This window comes from Bombus pascuorum, chromosome 11 (assembly GCF_905332965.1).
Source record: "Bombus pascuorum chromosome 11, iyBomPasc1.1, whole genome shotgun sequence".
In the NCBI taxonomy this organism is placed as follows: domain Eukaryota; kingdom Metazoa; phylum Arthropoda; class Insecta; order Hymenoptera; family Apidae; genus Bombus; species Bombus pascuorum.
The window spans coordinates 9707077-9728354 of NC_083498.1; the positions used below are offsets into that span (position 1 = coordinate 9707077).

The 21278-nt window shown below is 38.3% G+C and overlaps 1 protein-coding gene across 3 annotated transcripts in view; it reads left to right on the forward strand.

The window, feature by feature from the left end:
* The window catches only part of LOC132912352 (origin recognition complex subunit 2), a 113593-nt gene that overhangs the window by 50378 nt on the left and 41937 nt on the right, over positions 1-21278 (forward strand). For all 3 annotated transcript variants that reach the window (XM_060969747.1, XM_060969748.1, XM_060969749.1), the window contains one exon: positions 15033-15094. The gene's annotated coding sequence lies outside the window, so the exon portion shown is untranslated. The remainder of the gene's footprint in view (positions 1-15032; positions 15095-21278) is intronic.

The following is a 21278-nucleotide window of genomic DNA, read 5'->3' on the forward strand; positions in this document are numbered from 1 at the left end:
ACGTTATTAGATCGACCTAGAAACATCATTTAAAACTTCATGTCGGGATTTAGAGTGAACGTCAGGGATATTTCTGGTTGCGAATATTTTTAATATTTCACGCGTTCGTGTGAATTACTTTCGACGCTTTTATATTCCCGCGTATGGTATCGATGTTTCCAGTGTTTTCTTATATATTCCCTGCATTTTTACGAATAATTTGACTTTGATAGCGAAAGTGTTCGGAATATTTTTCGAGGTCTTGTAAATTTTTAAATTATCTCTGATATTCGAGCGAACGTTGACAGTATTTTCTTTTAATATTAATCGCTATACGTATCTTTAAAAAATAGATGCTGGCTAATCGTAGTCGTTAATCCAGTTCAACTTTCACTTTTCTCCAGAGAGAAACTGTGGTATATTTTTTACAGCACAGCTAATAATTTGTAGAAAATCGAACGTAACACGACTACAAACTTACTTTTTCAGAATGTTTCTTATGATTTTGTCTCTCCCTCTCTCTCTCTCTCTCTTAATCTCTATATCGTGTATCAAATATTAAATGATGTTAAAATGTAGAGAAATAGAAATTGAGATATCTCAAATAGGCTTTTGCAGTCTAGACAAACAAACTGTTACACTTGGACAAGGTATAGCGAGGCAACTGGATTCCTTCATATTTAGGCAACTATGGAAGCAATAATTTCAATTGTGTCGATACTCTGACAGCTAACGTTAGTATGATTTATTTGTATAATCCTTACAAGCTTACAAATATCGTAGTCGACCATAAATCATCAGACACCCAATATTCTTATGTTTGATTAATATGAACGATCGTAAGCAAGAAATAAAACTTTTCTACAATCTTATTCTACAAGTAGCAAATCTCACAGCTACATGTCGTAACACGGTTCTTCATTTTTCGTTAAACAATTACGCAACATTCAAAGCACAAGGTATAGAACGAGCCGTACTTTTGTAACAGGCTGTAGCTCGTTACCAGATGCACAATAATTCTTTGTTAACCGAGCTTGTTGATTCAACAACAATATTTAACGAGTGAACGTTTCGAAAACGAGCGTGCAGTTTCGCTCGTGCGAATATGTAATTGAAGCCAGCGATGACATAATGCACTGCTTGGGCCTTTAACAACAAAGTATCGGTTTGTTTTTCCAGCGGCCTCGATTTTTTCCCTATTTCCCTTTCACGAAACAATCGAGGCCATTTTGCTCGATTTTCCCCCCCTTATTTTCTCGAAAAATTATCTCTAGCCACCTTCAGCGATTCGTTTAACGTTTCCATCCATTAAGAATGAAGCAGTGAAGCAACGCATCAAAGTTTCGTAAACGCAGCATTATTGAGAAACGTAAATCAGATAATTCGTATACGTGTTATTTTTTTGAAAGTGTACAAAACATAACTAGACTAATATATATGTAGACACTCTGCTAAAGTCTACCACACAAATCAAAGACGGTAGGTATTCTAATCACGATGCTACAAATACTTCGGTTTCTTCGAATTTCAGCAAATTGTAGGATTTATATGCATGAAATGTCGAGCGAATTGTTGGAATTTCTTTTCATAACTACACCGTTAAAAAATAGGATATACCAAGGTAAATTGACTGAAAAGAATTGCGAAGGAAATGTGCGGTCCCTTGAGATTGGTTAATCTTAAGTAGAATCGCTATACGTATTTTGGTTTCCCCTATACTTCAGGCACTCTATACATATATTCATATAGTATATTTATAAATTATACAAATGGGTATTTTCCGAATTGTTGCACTTGCAGAATTATTATTTTATCGATCTTCTGTCTCCCTTCGTCTCTCCTTCTTTCTTTCTTTCTTTATCTCCCTTGGCCGTTCTGTAACCGATAGATCATTCACGCTGGCTGACTCGGAATGGTAAAATTATCCAGCTCGGATCAAGGAAAATTCGTAAGTTATTCGTAGATTAGAAATGTCACAACGTGTACGTTTTATCCGTAATTTTTCCGACATTTATAGACGTTTAAGAAATGTATGGTAAGCGGTTATTTGGAATATTACGATGCATTTGTTGCAGGCATAAAGATTTATCGATGAAATAGAATTTTTCTATATTTCTCGTTATAAAATTATTTGGGTTAGTTGCAAACATACGAAATTAATCAATATTGTGTCTTTATTTCTTATATATATACAATTCGTTTTGACGTTATTGTCTATATAAAATGATTTATAGAAAAAGTATTATTAATTCAGTTATGCTTCTCGCTATATGCGACAAAGAGTTAGTGTCACGTGGCAAACAATCGGTGTGATTCAACGATCCGAAAAAACGGTAGGTTCTATTCCCTTGTATAACTAAAAAGATTCAAATAATCTCGGCGATGGTCCTTGAGAAAGGTCCTCCGTTTAATGCGATAATGGCGAGAGACAAAGGCGACTTCTCCTAGGCTCGCAACTTTCTCGCTCTCGCGTCTATTTCAACCACGTCTGGCTACATTTTACTACACTCGACGATTAGCATGGATTTCGATTGTTCGTCCAGGATTGCACTCGCTGCTTAATGGACTGTCTCGACTATCTATTTCTCTGCCTCCGTCGGTTTTTGCACCACCGATCTCTTCTGTCTTTCTCTTCCCTTCCTCTCTGAATCTCCCACCTTTTCATTATCCTTTTCGCTCCTCTTCTTTAACAATCCACAGCGAAGGCGATCACGTGGAAACTTGAATTCTTCTTTTAGCGACGAACGAGCGAATAAAATGAGAAAACTGCGAGGAACGAGAAGAAGAATCGATAGATATTTGTTGTTTCATCGTTGGAAACTTTCGCACCTGTAACGCAAATATACGAAGAGTGGTAAAAATGACATTTAAGAATAAATACATTTTTATTGCTTGACATTTTACAATTCGAGTAAAGGTCTTCGGCCATGTAAAGAAAAGTTCGAATAGACGAAATATGCGAGCTTTTCCTTCTAAAAAGATGTCTACGAGCAGATTGATGGGCTCGTCAAGATGGCGATCAATCTGGATCATCGATACGACGTAGAGAGAATAAAAAGAAGGTTAGTCCCGTGCTATTGTGGTAGCTTCTGTCGGGACACCACAGCGTGTGTTCTTTTGAAAAAGACGCTTAGGAGCCGAATATTCGAAAATAGAGAAGAATGGAGGAGCATCGAACCAGCTTAATGCCTCGTACCTTTGACGTTGAACGCCGATGATGGCATACGAGTGCTTTGAAGCTCTCGTTATTTGAAATTTCGAAATATCGTGGCAAGAAAATACGGCTATATTTCGTATTTATCTTTTTTTATTAGCAAAATCGAAAATTCAATTGGACACGCGATAAACTTCTTTCGCTATAGTAAACTCTGAAGTTTATTACCGCGGGATTAAAATTTACTAAACAGTTTCCCGAAGCTTTCTACGCTCATCTGAAACTCTTCTTACACAAGTAGTAGATTTAATTAAACGGGTCTGCGATGGAAGTAAAAAGTCGTCAAGCAAGAACAAGCGAATAAAATAAAAAGAATTAAAATAGAAAGGAAACGAGAACACGCGCCATGGTAAAATCCTATTTCCACGTTTCTCGTTACATTCTACGATCCTCTCAACCACGACCTTTTGTCGAAGCTCATGATCGAATCTCAAGAAACCACGCTAAAGCGACGCAAGCCGTCACTCTCGTCTCTATAAATGATTCGTGTTCCGCAAATATCATCGGGTCTTCAGCAGCTGGCCTAGTGATTTACGTTCTTTGAATCGTCATCGAATCGTCGGACGACGATCGCCAGCGGCGTAATGGTTCTCTGCATCTAGGATTGCCCGCGCGAGGAGGCTGGTCCTCGAACGGACGGATAATATTGCGGCACGGGGAGTGAAAGCGACATGGTGAACCCGCTCACGAGGTTACCCATGTACTTTTACTCGATTCAAGCCGTATTATAGTGACTACTTACCCGGCAGTCCCTGGCATAGTTACCACCAGAAATATCGTTGGAAAGCCTGGCCGCTCAGCTCGCTACCCACTCGACGAGCCTACCAGCGAGAGAACGAGTCGCGTCTAACGAACTTTTAGCACAGATTCCTTCGATATTGTTTCCTTCGATCACTGTTATCGAACTTCCCTCGCCAACCATATTAATTCTTCGCAGCATTTTTACCTTTCTTTTTCTTTTCGTGTCTGATCAAAAAATCCATCTGCTCTGATCCCTAGAGGTAAATTAGAGAGCAAAAGTAGCACGAAAAGAACACATAACGATTGAGGAGAAGATATTCAACGAAATTGCTTCGCGTAGAAAGATATGAAAATCCCTCGGCACTGAGATATTACAAATCACAAAAGTGCGGTGAAAAATACGTGTGCCATTTAATCTAATAAAAAGTTACGATATTTGCTCTGTTTCACCAACGAGAGTATATAATATAAAGTAAAATTCCTCTACTTGAATCGCATTAAAAATCTTAAAATCTCTCAAGATATAAAAGAAACGAGAAGTCCACCAAGGATTTCCCGTCAATCGATTTTTCCTCTATTTATCTATTTATCGCAATACCTATCCTAACCACCCGTATTGTAAAAGAGACGTAAAAGATTTTACCGACACAAAACGATTCGAGCATTTTGACTGAAACTCCGATGTACGCGTCTTCGCGTGATAGATATTCTAGTCTGTGGAAGGTCGATAATGCGCAGACTTGTTTGTCCTACGACAGAAGCCGTGGAGCTGGAATAAAGGGCTGCCATATGCTGTCGGGGACAATGAGGACGAAATAAGAATCGTCGAAGGGTAGTGCACACCGTTATAGCAGGGACCCATTGACCAGAGCACGCAAACCCTCGCAGCCTGAGCTGTTCTCTGGCCCCTCCGAGATAGGTACGTCTCGATTCTTTTGGCTGCCCTTTTACCAACGACATCGAACCCTCCAGTCTTTGCCCTCGCCCTCGCCTCATTTTACTAGATCTCCAAGGGCGGTTGGGAATCACTCTGATTCATTCATTCATTCATTTTCACACGTGAGAGAGAAAGAAAGTCAATCAGTGTTCCCAAGCGATAATCAAAGGAAAATCGGAGGGATCACGGAAAGGATGGGACGATCGTTTGAAAGATTTTCATTTGACGCTTTTCATCGTCTTTCTGCGAGAGGTGAATTTTTTGAATAATTTGTTCGGTATTTTGCAGTCGGTAATTTTATTGTTGACCTTCTGATGTTTATGGATGTTAAATATAGAAGAAACGCGTGAAATTTATTGTACGATAGGTATGTGCATATAAAATATGAAAATATGCAAAATACGTGATATATTACGTATCTTCTCTAGCTTGCGATATTCGTACATACAGAATAATGTCTATTTGTTCTTTGAAACATAGTGACTTTTAAAAAAAGATCTGATAAATCCTTTCGCGTATAGAAATCTTCAAAAATTGACTCTAATCGGGATTCTAATGGAGACTCTGCTCGAAGGAAGAAATAGAATTTTCAAAGTCCATCTGTAAAGAATTCTTCTTTAGACGAAAAGATGCAAGCTTGCGTTCTTAGTTTTCGTTTCGTCGTTCTATCGTTCGTATTGCAAGTTATATAATTTTGTCTAGGTAGTTACGATCATTGTAGCGTTTCGTAGATAGCCTTCAATAGGTTGTACGTAATAGACGGTTATGAGTAATGGAATGATTATATAAACCATCGATTGACTGTGAATGAATAGGGCTCCCGTAGACTGTTCGAAATTGTCAGATACCAAAAAGTTTACATCTGTTCTGCTAGTAGCGTGTACAACTATAATTTAACACCTTAAATTACGTTTCATTTCTGTTTTAATGGTTCGACACGTTTCATGTCTGTTCGAATCAACTTTCTAAATGTAATCGATACAGTTTCGGTATAGAAATAAATCAAACTTGATTCGCAACCTGGCATGAAAATTAATTAATCTCGCGAGGGAACGTAAGATACCGTTTTGGCAAGGACGAAGTCAAAAGTTGCGCAACATTTAGATACGTATATGTATTCAATAGATTTATATTTATATTCATTAGTCGACTATTATGTCTCCTAGTTAAATAATAAGAATCATTATGGTTATAAAATAACCCTGATCAAGCCGGTAGACACGTGACAAAGGATAAATATAGGTTGGTATCGTGTGTTGTGTTCTTTCAAAATAATACACGTGTTGATACACGTGAATATTAATAATCGATAAAAGCGAAATTTCCTTTTCACAATTCATGAAATATTCGACACTTGTAACGATTCTATATAATCAATACAATTTTAATTTACGATTCAAACAAATTACAACGACTCGTCTATAATACACGTATCCACGCTTTGTCCAAACAACCGAATTCGTTTCCATTCGAAAGTTCCCACCCAAAGAAGAAAACTGCCGCGCAGAAGAATACTGGAAAGTTGGTTTCACTTTACCTCTAGAGCCGTTCCACTTTTCCTCGAAAAGTGTAGAGGAAAATGAGTCGTCGATGGATTGGCAACAATGAAATCCCAGATGGTTTCAGGACACATTTGCCACCCTCTTCTTCGATCAGCATCCTCGTGCCACGACTAAAACCGGATCCATACGTACAATACCCCTCACAAGTAATCCGTACATCGATCGATTTGTATAGCAAGAGATTGTTAATTTTAAAGAATTGTATAAATTAAATGGGAATTAATCATTCACTGTCTGTTTACGGAGTCAATATTAAATTTTACTTATTTGAAATTACTTGATTATCTGAAGTATATAAATTATCAGTTTAACGAGCTTCGCTATTACTTGCTTCGAGGTTACTCTTCGAAGATAAATTTTAGCACACGATAATATTCTGTATATTCTATCAATACGCGAATACAGCGTAAATTCGGCTTTAGGTAGCATTAGAATTATCCAAATACTCAGAATGCTTATTAATTTATTTTACAATTCTCTCTAGTAACTTTACAGATTTAAATCGGTTCATTTGGACGGCAATTCTTCGTTATTGTTCAAAAACACGAATAAAAGACTGTCCCCTTTGTGTTATCTTCTCATACAGCTACCATCCGGTGTAATTTTTGTACGTTCAATCGTCGACAAATAATCCTAGCGTTAATCATAAGGAATAAAAATCATCGCAAATTCTCTTGTTCGTAATCATACTAAATTACATCCTGTGAAAAATAATCAAATATTCAGATACTTTTGAACCACAGTGTATAATAGTACATCGCATGTGGAATGGTTAGGTCTGAACGAGGAGAATGAAGCGGAGGTCGACGAAGAACGAGGGGTTCTTCCCTCGTTCTTATTCCATCTACCACCCACAGAGGCGGATCGTCACAGGATCCGAAATGCGGGACCAGGGATGTACGTGTCCCCAGGATCCCATGCTTCTCTTCCTCGCTCGAAATTGTACCGGTCGATTCGATTCTCCTGTTACACGGTCGCCAAGCAAAAACATGAGAAAGTGAGAGCCTTGGCTTTCCTCGAGAAATTTGTTATGGTTCAATTAACCCAATGGGTTGGTAATATCGTTTCGAGTGACGCATTCTTCGTGGATTTCATCGAGTCGTTCGATGGACTTGCCTTTCGACAAGCTTTGTTACCTTGGTTACCTATATATTTGCTGTGTCATTAATAGAGCATGTCGTTTGTTTCATTATTTTAATTACTTATTATTACTTAGTATCATTCCAATAATTTTATTACTTCCTTTTGACAAGTGAAAATTTCAATGTATAAGAATGTAGAGAATGGACAAAATGTGCGTAAGAATATACAAAATATCGAAAGTAAAGTATATCTAACCAGTGAAACAAATCTATTTCTTTGGTTATATTAATAAAAATATGAATTTGTATAAACGTTCGGTGACTATGTTAGCGAATAATTTCTCTAGAAAATTTACTTCTATATCGCAAAAGTTTACGTGTAAATTAATAGGTTGTTATCAGAGATAGTTGATATGGAAGTTTCATTTGAAGAGGAATTCGAAGAACTTTCGAAACGAAATATTTTTGTGAAATATTTTGAAAATGATTCGAGTTAAATTAGGTTTGAGGTTAATGAGGGATTTCTCTTTACCTCGTGTAACATAAGAATTTGTGTATCGATGCATATTCTCTTGTTGAATGTATCTCACGTGGAACTTGATCGCCATCGAGGGTGAAACTCGAGGATGCAAAAAGTTCATCAGAACTTCGCTCGTATACACGTCATGCGTACCGATGATTAACTCTCTCGCTAAAAAAGTTGGCAGTCTTTTGCAAGAGCACGGTATTAAAGCACATATTCGACCTGGAATTAAACTTTAGATTACACCATTGAGAAATTACGACAGAAATGACATAATCGACAAGTCGAATCTAATTTACTACACCAAAAAGCGTATTTGTAAAATTACGTAAACATCGTAATTATTGATATAAAATGAAAGTTTAAAAAACTTACGTTATACTACGTTACATTGCTATGTCGCGTTGAACTATATTTTACTATGCTCGTACTGTATCGTACGGTATGGTACACTATGCTACGTTTCATTATGCTATGTAGCAACATTTGGTGGACTAGGTTACTCTATTAATTACATAGCACACAATGTTACGCTACGATACGTTGCATCGCACTACGTTACGTTACACGACATTGTATTACACTAAGTCGTATGATAGCGCGTTACACTACGGTAGGTTGCATTATCTTACGTTGCCGTATGCTTCGTTGCACTACAATACATCGCATTTTACTATTCTTCGTTGTATAATAGCTACCTATTACGCTAAATCGTCTTACTCCACATTATCTTATGCCACTTTGCGTACTGTTAACCATCGTCTATTCGCTTGACGTCTCCCTATACGCTGTCCTACGTCACCTAATCCCATTCTACTTCACCATGCATTAAATCCTTCTACGCTACATCATCCTACATCCGACGTGTTGCTAAATAAATTAACACCCCGCGCTAAACACCGCTATTAGTACACAGTGATAAGTTTGATGGAGGGCCTATAGACGCTGTTCGCAATCAAAGGGTTAACCATCATCAAGACACATCGAGCTCGGTCACGTAGTTAAAGATTGGCCTCGATCTAACGAGCGAAGATTGGCCTCAATCTAACGAAGAAAGTATACAGCGCGACGCTCTCTTCGATAAACAAACGCAAAGCACACACACAGTATCAGAAAAGGGAAATATAATGTCAGAAATATGATAATCGGACGACGATGATTGGTCGAATCGTTCATTTTGGCGCCAAAGATTATCGTTCGTCGATGACTCGCGCGAAGTTGAATGTTAATTTAATCGAAGCGCATACGAGCCTGTAATCGGGAAGATTTATGAGAAACCAGTTTGGCCGGCCTCTCTTAACTTGATAATGTTAACGAAGGCCAATTTTGGCGTAACAACGATAAGATCGATGTTATATACGTCCCTTGAGAATTCTTGAGCGACAACCTGCCCGTATATAGCGTTCTCCAACCGCGAACTGGACGACAAATTTATAATTATATAGAGCTTTGGATAGTAATTTGCATCGCGTCCTTTTAATTTTAATATTCGCCAATCCCTAAACAGATCAGTCGAACCAAATTTCGTCCATTATTGATATTAGATCAGTGGACGATCAAAGTATGTACCAGAGGATATTGTTCGGAAAGATTGTTCCATCAAGATAGCAAATATATGAAAAAACATGTAAGAAAAATGAGCCAGGTTTTATCCCTGTATTTTACAAAAATTCAATTCTCTAGCTACTAAATTTTCCTAAAATTTGTATAATAAATTAGAAATTAGTCATTTTTATAGCTCTGCTAACTCTAGTTACTAACTGGTTAAACAACTAGCAAGAATCATTATTCTCGCTAACGGTTATAATAATTGGCAAATTTTTAAAGAAAGTTTCGAAGTATCGAAGAAAGACGAGCTTCGCCTTCTTTGTACTTACCTACTTCAACTGTAAACAATTTTCTCAGGGAAAATCGAGATGCATGGAGGCGATTGTTCTCGGATTGATATCTTTCTAATCGATCGAGTGTCTGGATGCCACCTGGTCGACCTAGTAGTACAGTTAGACAAGTGGGAGTGGGTATTAACATCGTGGCTCAGGAGGATCGAGGTTAACGATAAGTTCTCCGTTCGCGGACTAATAAACGTCTGGGAAAGGGACAACCACCAAGATGTCGAGGACGGCGATATCGAACCATTCGATTACGCTGAGATATAGCAGTTTGCGAAAGTTCGAGTTTAATTGAGCTTCTCTTGGAAATTTAAACCTTCCACTTCCTCCGTACCTACTACGACAAAGACCGATACGTTGAATTAAGTATTTTCCATCTGTCACGTGTAACATGTCGATCGATATCAAACCTGGATATAGTTGAATTTCTTTACAGTTCTTCACAATGTTTTTCTATATAAGTTTAGCTCGAATGTATCGATCAATCTGTTGCTGTTATTTAATTTTTAAAAGACGTTGATCTACTTCAAAGGATATTGAATAGCAGAAAAAGTGCTAGAAAAATCAAAATATAACGAAATTATCTTATAATCAACCTTTTGCAAGGATGACAGTTATATCTTAGACAATTTTAACGTTTTTACTCGAAATTAAACAGATAGAGTCGGAGGAAAAAAGATTGTAAATTTGAGAAAATGAATTTATCCGTCGTAGGCAAAGGATTTCATCTGTTCGGATGAAATTGTTGAATGTTAATCGTTCGTTCTCGTGTACTTCGAGTCTGTCTTCTCCAGAAACGGAGGACGGCTACAGGGACGTCGAGGACAACGATATCGATTCGTAAAATTTAGAACATGTAGACAGGGAACTCGTATCGGATTCGCATCCAAGTTCTATATTTACAGGCGAGCAAATATTCGATAGAAGTAGGAAATGAAATCACGCACACATACACGTATATAGAATATCCTTTACTTTACAAAATTCGATTCTTTATCACGTACGCTCGGTTCCAGTAAGAGCTCGAACAGAAATTCCAAGTGGAACGGAGATTTAAAGGGCCGGCCGATTCGCGTGGAAGAATTTCAGGAGTAGAGCGTACCGGTTCCACAACCTGGAAACGATCACGAGCCGTGCAGTTTCGTCCATGCAAGAACGGCGACGCTTTAATACGCGGATAGAGCAGGAATCTCGTTGTGGTTCTGCTCCAATAGCCTGACGGCTGGTTTTCTCGTATGTTCGGTAACACCTACGGTTCTGATCGATTTATGGACGATGTTAACATAACTACCAAGAGTCACTGACACACGTCGACGCACGTTTAAGTTGTTATTTCCTTTCTATTTTTCTTTTTCTCCTTGTTGAAGATTCACGATCAGTTGAAGTTGCTTGAATAATTCGAAATTTTCGATACTTCAAAATTATCAGATAGAATTCCAATTACGATAGCTGATCAATGTAATTTAATTGATAAGAAAAATTTGATATTTTCATTTTCCCTTCCTTTTCTTTTTCTCTCTTTATTTTGTCTGCTACAATTGTTAGCGTGGTGTAAGGTTAATAAAATGTAGTTCTCGAGTAGATCGAGTGTGTTCGAGCTCGTCGAAGTAATCGAATTAGCCGGTATAATCGAGCAGTCAGCTCGCTCCGCTGGAACATGTGTTACACGGACAGAATTTCGATTACCCTGTAATAGGAACGTAGCGCTTAATAATTTCAACGTGTCGAGAAATGTTATTGTTCTCTAGTCTTATTACTTTCCCGGGAAAAAGCCAATGCTATTTCAAGAAATGGAAAAATGCTTGTATTCCTTTTACGTGTCGTTTCATTTATATTACAAATATATCGTATCATATATTTATATATGCGTACTCATATCTGCAGAGATAAAAAACGAATTATACCGAAATATTGTCTTTGTTAATTTTTAGTTGCGTAATCGCAAAAGTTTGTATGCCATAAATATAGATTAAATTGGTAGGTCGAATGTGAGTCACTTTGACGGCCAATGAAGAACGATGTGGTTTTGTAATAAATTACGAAAGCGCGAGTGCAGGAAGTATATTTTCTATATTCGTAGTAAACGGATGTTATCCCCGAAGGCTAGAGTCCCACGTGCGACACACCAGTCGTCAAAGTAACCAAGCAAGTACATTCAACAGCCTTTGTCCGTATTCAGTGCCCTGTACACGTGCTGACGGTTTCTACGGAGTTGGCTCGATTAAGACGCGTAGCTGTTTCTACCTAGGGTATGTAAGAACATTACATGCAAATACGTGGAACGATAGTCAGGCGTTGTCGCATACGAGGCTATACAGGCTTGCTTTCTACCAACGGATCCTGATAATAATTTCTCAATGAAAAATATCGCCGATATTTCCACTGGAACTCAATATCTCGAAGAATTTTTCGATATCGGGAACTGATACATTTTAATCGGTTATTGAAACAATTTTCTTCTTCCTCCTTCTATTTTTTAAATTCCTCGAATATGTTCTGGTCCTCGTGCGATAGAAACGAAGCAAAATAACTAAAAAATATGGGCAGTGGAAAGTATCGAGTTTGCGTTAAATATTTTTAAGATGTCTTTCACCGATGAACGTTATAAATTAAAAAATTGGCGAAGGGACATTATGTCATAAACGCTATTCTCTAGAATTTATCATAAAATTCACGATGCCTTATATCATCACGTTACGACACACGAGTCTCTGAAAAATAGATTATCTTTTGAGAACTTCCATCGTATACGAGTGAAAACGAAAAGAGTAGTTGATCGACTGCTCATAAAACTTTGCATAATAATATATACGCTTCCAAAAATATAAAGCGACGATACGAAAACAAGCTCGTAGTTGTCTTGGCGTGGGAAACGTTGAAAACTTTCAATCAAATTTTGTACCATTTTATTTCCACAAAGATAGCCTCTTTATCGGATGTACGAAGATGTAAACATACACTGCTGGTCACAAGTATTTGAACGTTTCGTGGCGTTAACATAAATCGAATGCTTTCCGCTCTTTGTATTTTTTTAATTATCTTATCGTAAATCCGAAAATTCATTCGTATCCTATGTGCCTTATAATACAAAGTACCAGTAGAGTAGAATCTGTGAATGTATCAAAATAATCGTAACATATACGCGTCATGGTACTTACAGCCGACAGTGTAGCTGCTTGAATTAAAACGAAAACATACCGACAAAGAGGGGGCAAAAGGTGAACCAAGTGAAACTTGGGGGCGGAAAGGAAGAATCGAAACGAAAGGTGTCGTCGGTCGAGCGACGACCGAAGATCCTCTTCGAGTTGTGTGTGAAACGATGGCTCGAAAAAAAAAAAAAAAAAAAAAAAACAAAAAACAAAAAAAAACGAGGCAAAGTGAGGTGAAGAGAGCTGACCTACTGTGGCAAGTGGCTCAGGGACGTCGCTGTCCAAATCGTCCCCCCGAACGCCCCCCTCCCTCCTCTTCTAGACCTTCTCCTCATCCGGTACCACACACACAGTATTCAGGTCTTTCTCTCTCTTTCTATCCTGTTTCGGAACCCTCATGTGGCTACTCTACCATTCCATCTGTGCCTCCTTTCCCTCGTTGCCTTCACCCTTTGCCCTCGACCGTGCTCTATGAGGTCGATAACGGCTATCAAAAAATGAATTGAATACACACGAAGGCTTTCCAAGCCTGAGAACTGGAATGCATTGTTTGGTCTGGCGTATAGAATGTAAGGCTGGGTGTGGACTCATCCTTGGACTGTCTGTTTAAAATGGCACCATGGCAGTGAAGAAAGAATCGAAGCAACGAATGGACCGCGGATGTTTATGCATTTATGGACAATTGAAATATAAAGGAAGCTTTCTCTATGTGTGTATGAGAGAGTCGACCCACCATTTCGACCCCACGTATTTTTAAACTGGAATTGAATATACAGAGTGGGAGATTTATTGCGCGAAATTTTGATCCAGAGGATTTTCAAAGTAAAATTGGAATACAAAACGTATTTATCCCTCCAATCTCAGTTTGCGAAGTTTTATAGAAATAAAGAATAGGACAAGGAAGCAGCGATACAGTTCCTAAATATACTACGTACACAGATAAATAGTACTGATTAAAGTGGCGCAACGAAAATAAACAGATACATACGTATTTATAAGTTAGCTTTCTATTTCGATAAAAGTTAAAATTAATTTTATCGGAAGGCATTGCACGCTTAAAAATGGCACAAATAAATCTAAAACCGTTTACTTGGTAGTCGTAACGTTAAAAGCAGAACTCGTTATAAAAAGGTATTAATGCCATGATCCGGATTTACTCGACTGCAAAGAAAGACCAACTCGTATTTATTTGCAACGTGAATACCTGCGTACTCCGTATAGGAGACAGAACGGAAAAACATTGATGCGGGCCAGAGTTACGGCGGACTTTCATGATCTGTTTCGCCCCTTTCCACGCGGTTCTTACGGCTTTTTCGCGGCGGAACGCCCACCGGAGGAAAGTGAATCATGCCGCGGCCGAGTGAAAAGTAACCAGTGAAAAGTGGCGAGTGCCCGGGTGGAATGGAGATTTGAAAGTTTCTGCCTTTAGCTTCTAGCGCCGATTTTCACCTCGACAACGTGGCCACCGACGACGATTGACAATCGAAAGTAGTTAGCTGAAAGCTGGTCTTCTTTCCATCTTGGCTGTCTAGCGGCGAAATGATCGCGTGCTCGATACCTCCGCGCTCCTTTCCATCGAATAATATAAAATAGAGCAAACGGTGTTCAGACTCTGGTGAGAGAAACGTAGAATTGCTGATTTCAATTAATTTTCTTTGTCGAATTATTTCGCTGTAAATATAATTTACATACAAAATGATATAATACGTTAATTTAGGATAATAACATACTTTATACGCGATATTTTATACTCTAACAAACGATACTTGAATAAATTGTCGAGACATATTAGAAAGATCGATTTTAAAGTACAGAGCATCAAAAAATCAATCGAAATCTCCTCTAAATGAATATTTTTAAGAAGAAATTGCGAAAGAATCGAACATGCAATGTCAACGATTTTCTGTTTCTTTATGTTTGCCTTGTACCAATCTTCCTTTCATTTTTTGGTTTCAGATGTCCTTTATTTGAACCGTGCTCAGGCCTCGCTGCCTGAACAAAACAAACTATGTCGACGAGTAAGTAGCACGTCAATACATTCTTCTACGACTACCATTGTATCCTTTCTGTTATCGTCCTTCTTTGTTCATAATCGTTCACTTCGATACTTTTTCGAATCTAACAAAATGATCTATCGTAATCTTGTAAAACAGAAATGAAATGAAAAATCATTATATAATACAGATATACCTAACGTATTTTCGATAACAAGAAGAAACAAAATCGCCAAGTATTAACAGTGAGAAATCCTTTTATGTAAAGAACAGGCGCTTGAAACGCGGATTTGTTTCTCACAAAAAGGAAGTTGTGTGTTGGTTCTATCTCGAGTTACATCACGACTCGGCGTGCGTATCGAGCGCATCTTCAGCCAGTAGTTTGCTTTGGAATCGGCTCGTATACACACGAATCGTTCGCTACACCGTGCAATTTGTAATAACGCGATAATTAGTAAACGAGACCGCGCCAAAGTGATCCGCGAAACCTGTTTTCCTGTTTACGCTCACCTCAGTTTGATCTTTAACAGTCTCTCCTGGCCTTCGCGCTAGCTCGTACCGGAATTCTATAAATTCCTCGCCAATGCATGTTGATTCGGCGGTGTCTTCACCGAATACGATTCTTCAATCGAACGTACGCTATTGCTTAAAAATATCCACACGCATGTACCTCTTTTATACGACCATAGTCGTTATCTACCTTCCACTTCGATTTTCTTCCTAACACAAATTTTACAATGAACAAATAAATTGTACGGATAATAATAAACGTAATAAATTAATAGAAGCATAAAAAATCGTACATCGAGTTTCGTAAGATCTTTGTAAAATATCTTTGCAAGACGTCGATCTGTAAATTCATGACAATTTGAGTCGCTAGGAAAGCTGCTTAAACTCTGTACAGTCGCTCGATCTTGTTAATTTCTCGAGGAAGAAATTGCTTTCACTTTTCCGCATCGTCTCCTAGTGCGAAAGCATCATCGAGGAAAATTGACGCGGCTAGATAATTCCTAGTTAGTCTTCGAGAACGTTTAACCCTTTCTTTATGGGGTCCACGGTAATCGATAGTATTTTACTAACGAGGACGAAGAAGCAGCAACCGGCAATTCGCATCCGTGGCATCGCGTAGCCATTGTGAATATGCGAAAGTGACATCACTCGTCCTCGGTTACATAAAGATATCGTCGCTAATATCGACGATCCTAATGCATTTATTACGCGAACATCGCCTGTGTGTCGTTTCTATTTCGCTCTTCTCTGTAGCCTTGCTAAAAACATTTCCTAACGAATTTTGCCGCAAAGCTCTTTTGTACGCGACAACGCGTGACGTTAATGGTGATTTTTATTCTAATTGAATTTCGTGTTTAAAACCGAGCTGTTCTCGTATACAATCCTTTACAGTTACGCCGTAGAGGGGAGCGATTTAGTTAGCGAACTTGTCACTTGCAGTACTCCTATATACTCTCCTTCCCTACACCCATACTCGTACACTTCTGGCTTAATCTATTCAAACTCGGCAGAACTCTCGCAGCCCTTCCCAGGTACCGCTTATTATCCCATACAAAAGTTCTCGATTATCCAAAGTATACTATTAATTTAACTATAAATCGAATTAAAAACACGTTTCTCTGTAGACGAGTCAGTCTAGAAACTTCAATGGACGTTTCATAAAAAGTATGTGCTTTCTGATAAATTTTTATCGTGAAATCGCTGTCATTTGCCAACGGTAATTAATTCCTTGCATTCGTTGAAGTTTCCACTTCTTTGTCTCGTACACTTATTACGCATTTCGAAAGTTTTAGTAGTTTCGAATCTAACGGGTCTAGATCCTTCCTTATTTCTTACGAATCACAGAGGCAATGTTCTTCTGGTGAATATACTGATTCATACGGAACAAATTCGCAGAGAACGTTGGCCAAGAACGTTCGGATTATTGGTTCCACGGGAGAAACGAAAGGCAGCGCTGCTTCCGGGATTGCGCAAGCACGCTGCGATACCGAACGGGAAAGCGCACAATGGGCGAGAAAAGGCGTGGGTATACGTAGACGCGACCATCGAAATGGTTATTTTCGACGGTGAGGTCGTCTAGGACGCATAAAACGAGCGTTCGAGGACATCCTTCGCGTATACCAACTCTCACTCTGTTCCTCGATTCTATGCCAAGCCCACGGGAGACATAACCCCGTGTGACCTCCGTGATTTCCTGCTCGACCACCACAATCGGGACCATCCTTTCTGCTTCATACAGAATATAAATATATTATACGATACACGATGTTCCAGTAACGACTTGCAATTAGAACAAATTTATGGAAGTAGATCGTTACTAGATCTTTATGTAGATTCATAATTGATCAAATAAAAGCTAAAGAGAGACTCGTAGTTACTTCGTAGCTACTTGACGCAAATTTATAGTTCTATGAACATAAATGTTTAAATAAAACGAAGGAGACGTTTGTTTTAAAGATTCTAACAAATATGACAGTTTAGAGATTTTATATATTTCGCAGTGTATTTTTATACGTTGTAAAGACATTGGAAAGATCCTGGTATTTTATTAACGTGAATAGAACAATAGTATAAACTTGAGCATCGCAATTTTAAGTGGTTGAGTCAGCAAATGAATTAATTACGTAGCTCGTGTTATTCTGAGTGATCCCTTAGTTCAGCCGAAACTCGTCGGGAGATTAAAATTATTGTCACAGTGAAATTAAATAGGAGATAATCCTAGAGTAATTAAAACGAGAGATTATTTATTATTCATGTGTATTCATACATTGCTCCATTGTGTTTTAATTGTGTATGTACATACTTACATGTTCTACTTTCGTATCTCTGTTTCTTTATTCTCTGTCTACCACTACGTCTGGCAATACGAACCGCGAAAAGGTTAATACGTATTCCTAATGGTCAGATGGTTTTCCTTCCATTCTAACAAGGCGGTTATGATTCAGTGGCGTGAATAATCGTAGAAAGTCGCTACCCGATTTCGTTTGTTTTCGTGGAAAACCTGGGACCTTGTTTCTTCTGGGTGTCCTATTTTTTTTCTACCATCGAAATTGTGCAAGTTAACGCGTTACGCACGGGTCACCGAGTTTTCCGTATTTTCTGCTCCGTTAGCAATCTCTACGCTCACGAGGGATATCGCGCGCTTTCTTCGTCGATCTTTATTGAACGTGGTTAAAATAAATTTCAGAGTCGTAGATTCTTTTCCTTCGGTTTACCTTGGGAATTATTTTATTTACCTTGGAAGTTACTACAGCGCAACCTCTATTATCCGAATATCGGTTTTCCGAACATTGGTTAGTCCGGTAAATATTGTGCATATTCATTCGGCTGTGAGATACAAGCTGGTATACTGTAACGTTCCCGTGAATTGAGAAAAACGTAATCCTCTTAATGATTGAAAATGATTATATATTATATTAATATAAAATCAGGTTATCGATCGTAATTATCGATTATTCGATAACCAGTAATCAATGTTTAACGAGTAAGGAAAGTATCAAAAGTCGTTGTAACCAATGGCCATGATTAATTTCTTAATCATTCATCGTGAAACGATTACATTTTTGATCGCGATTCCAGTCCGTAATTTTCCTGTAATAACGACGCTATGGATATTTCAGTTGTACCGAGTCGTACAACGCTAAGGCAATCAGAATTATGTGAGAAAGTTTATAAACACATACGATAAGACGTATTGTACAATTTTCAAAATGTACAGATACACGTTATAGATCCTTATAGAATATAAATTAATCACCGAATGATTTAAGAATTATGATTTTTATGTAAAACATAATTTTAACGCGAGTCATTCAATTATCCAAAAAATTCGATTATCCCATTGCGAACACGATCCTTTTCTTTCGGAACTGAACAATAATCCACTTGTGTAATGAGACTAAAAAATTGATAGATAGCGGAGTTGATCGATTTGGCTCGTGGCAGGTTTTAGCCGCAGAGAATTGTTCGTGATATACTACGTCAATTTTCCTAGAGAGTTTTGCTTAAGAAAGAGCATTTCTTTCGTTTGCTGAAAACACAGCCAATGAATCCTTTCATATTTTTCCACTTCGTCAGTCGGAAAACGGGTTTGCTCGATAATTCGAGAAATTGAAAACGATGGACGCGTGGTATCGCGCGATCAGGTCGAGAATCGAGCGGAAAATCGATGGCTAGCACCAACTTCTTTTTTTCCACGGTGCCACCCCGTTGAAACGACAGGCCAACCTTAACCTCAGTGTCGATAATCAATGGAATCGATCGTAGGCTCGACATGAAAGTGTCCCAAGGCTCGTCGCCACCGAAGGCTGCGCGCCGTAAAACGGAACCTCAGCGAAAATTACCCAAGAAACCTTCGCGTGTCGACTGCTTGGTCATTCTTGAGCTTCGAATTTCTTTTTTTTTTATTTTTTTGTTCGTTTGTTCGTGCGTTTAACCACGTATTCTGTACAAAAATTCGTGAGACATTTGGAAAAATATGTTAATGAACGTACGTCGGTTTGAAGAATTCGACGCAGGCCTCGAGCAGATGCAATTCCCTCCAAGTTTAGTTACCCTTGTTTGCTTACGAATGAAATTTGCCTTACACAGATTAACGTTAGTAGGTAGCTATCATTATCATGGATGGATAATTATTGTTGATAGATCTTGAGATTGAAAGAAATTGATCAGAGGTTCGAGGTTTTCCTGTGCACTGGAAAGTGTCTCTGTTTAAGGAAGTTGTTTAGAGAGCGGGACAAGTGGAATTCAACCGAGGAAATGTAAAGGTAAGATTGGATTGAGTAATTGAAATCTACTATCGAACGAACTCAGCCTTAAACCAGCCAAATAAATTTTAAAGGCGCTTAAATGCCTCGAATTAACTCGGATTCAATTTCTTCGGTTTTCTTGAAATCGAAATAACACAGTATTTTTTCCGTGATTGATGGAAAATCGTGACTCCCTGGTAATCACATTATCGCGTACTCGATTCTATGTAATAGATAGGACTCGGCATTTTGCCGAACATAGAAAAAGATATCGCGAGTGGAAGAGAGAAAGACTCGGAGAGTCGGCTCGATGAAAAGAAACATATCGCCTACATGATGTTAACGCAACATCGGAAATTTTTAATTTTCCATCTTCATCGAATAAAGCTTTTACCAATATACGATTGTTAGGTTTTTCTGACTAAGACAAGACCAAACACGATATATTTCGCAGCATAGTTGCTTATTTAGCGACGTTAACTTATTTTCCCTCGACTGGAATATGATTTAAAATGTAAGTGCGATTTATCGTGTCTGGTCTCGTTTTAATCAGAAAAATTTTACGAATAAATTGTTAAAAGTTTAATTTGAGAAGAATCAAGAATAAAAAAAGTTTCCTCATTGTCTCGTGGATAATCAGTATTTTTCCCTGCGCGTTTTAATTCGGATCAACTTCAGCCGTCAAACTTTGTTACAAAGGGAATATCGTGGCCCCTTGGGGAATCTTCTCCCTTTAGTGGGGATGACGACCTATCAATTATAAGGAACACAAGCGACGATCAGTTACAAAGAAAGCACCGTATTGCCAAAATCGACTATTCCCTCGTTTAATCGGAATCTTATCCGAATTTAGCGTAGAATTTCTGTCGTTCGTGGAACGGGGTTAAGGACAAATCAAAGACACTGGCAATGACTCTCCAATCATAATGGCCGATTTCCAAATTCGCGTTCAAGGCTACCGTATCGATTCTCGTCACAAGTGTCCGGATGCTCCGCGAAAACTTTGGCCTTCGTAGTCTCCAAAGTTTCCAGGAAATTTTCCTGTCGGCATATAGAGGCGCGCATCGTCGAGTTCGATTGGCAAAATCGAAGAGAACCTAGTGGAAGTACCAGTAAAAGCAATTAACGCTTCACGGACCCGTGACAGATGCCGTGAGAAAACGCAAGTGAGAATCGAAAAGGACATCGCCTTGGTCCACGCACGATTAGAATATCCTGACATTTTCTGAAAATCCTCTCTCGTCGATCTTCGCGTTCACGTCGTTTTCACGCTGTTAATTTTTACACGCGTTCGGATATTTTAATACGATAGCAGTTGGAAAATGTGTAGTCACTGCTTTAATTATTTACGAAAATAGTCTCATTTATATTATACATTTTTACACCTTTTTCGATATTTTAGTACGATAGCGATTCAAAGATGCGAAGATTACAAAGATCGTCGAATTTCT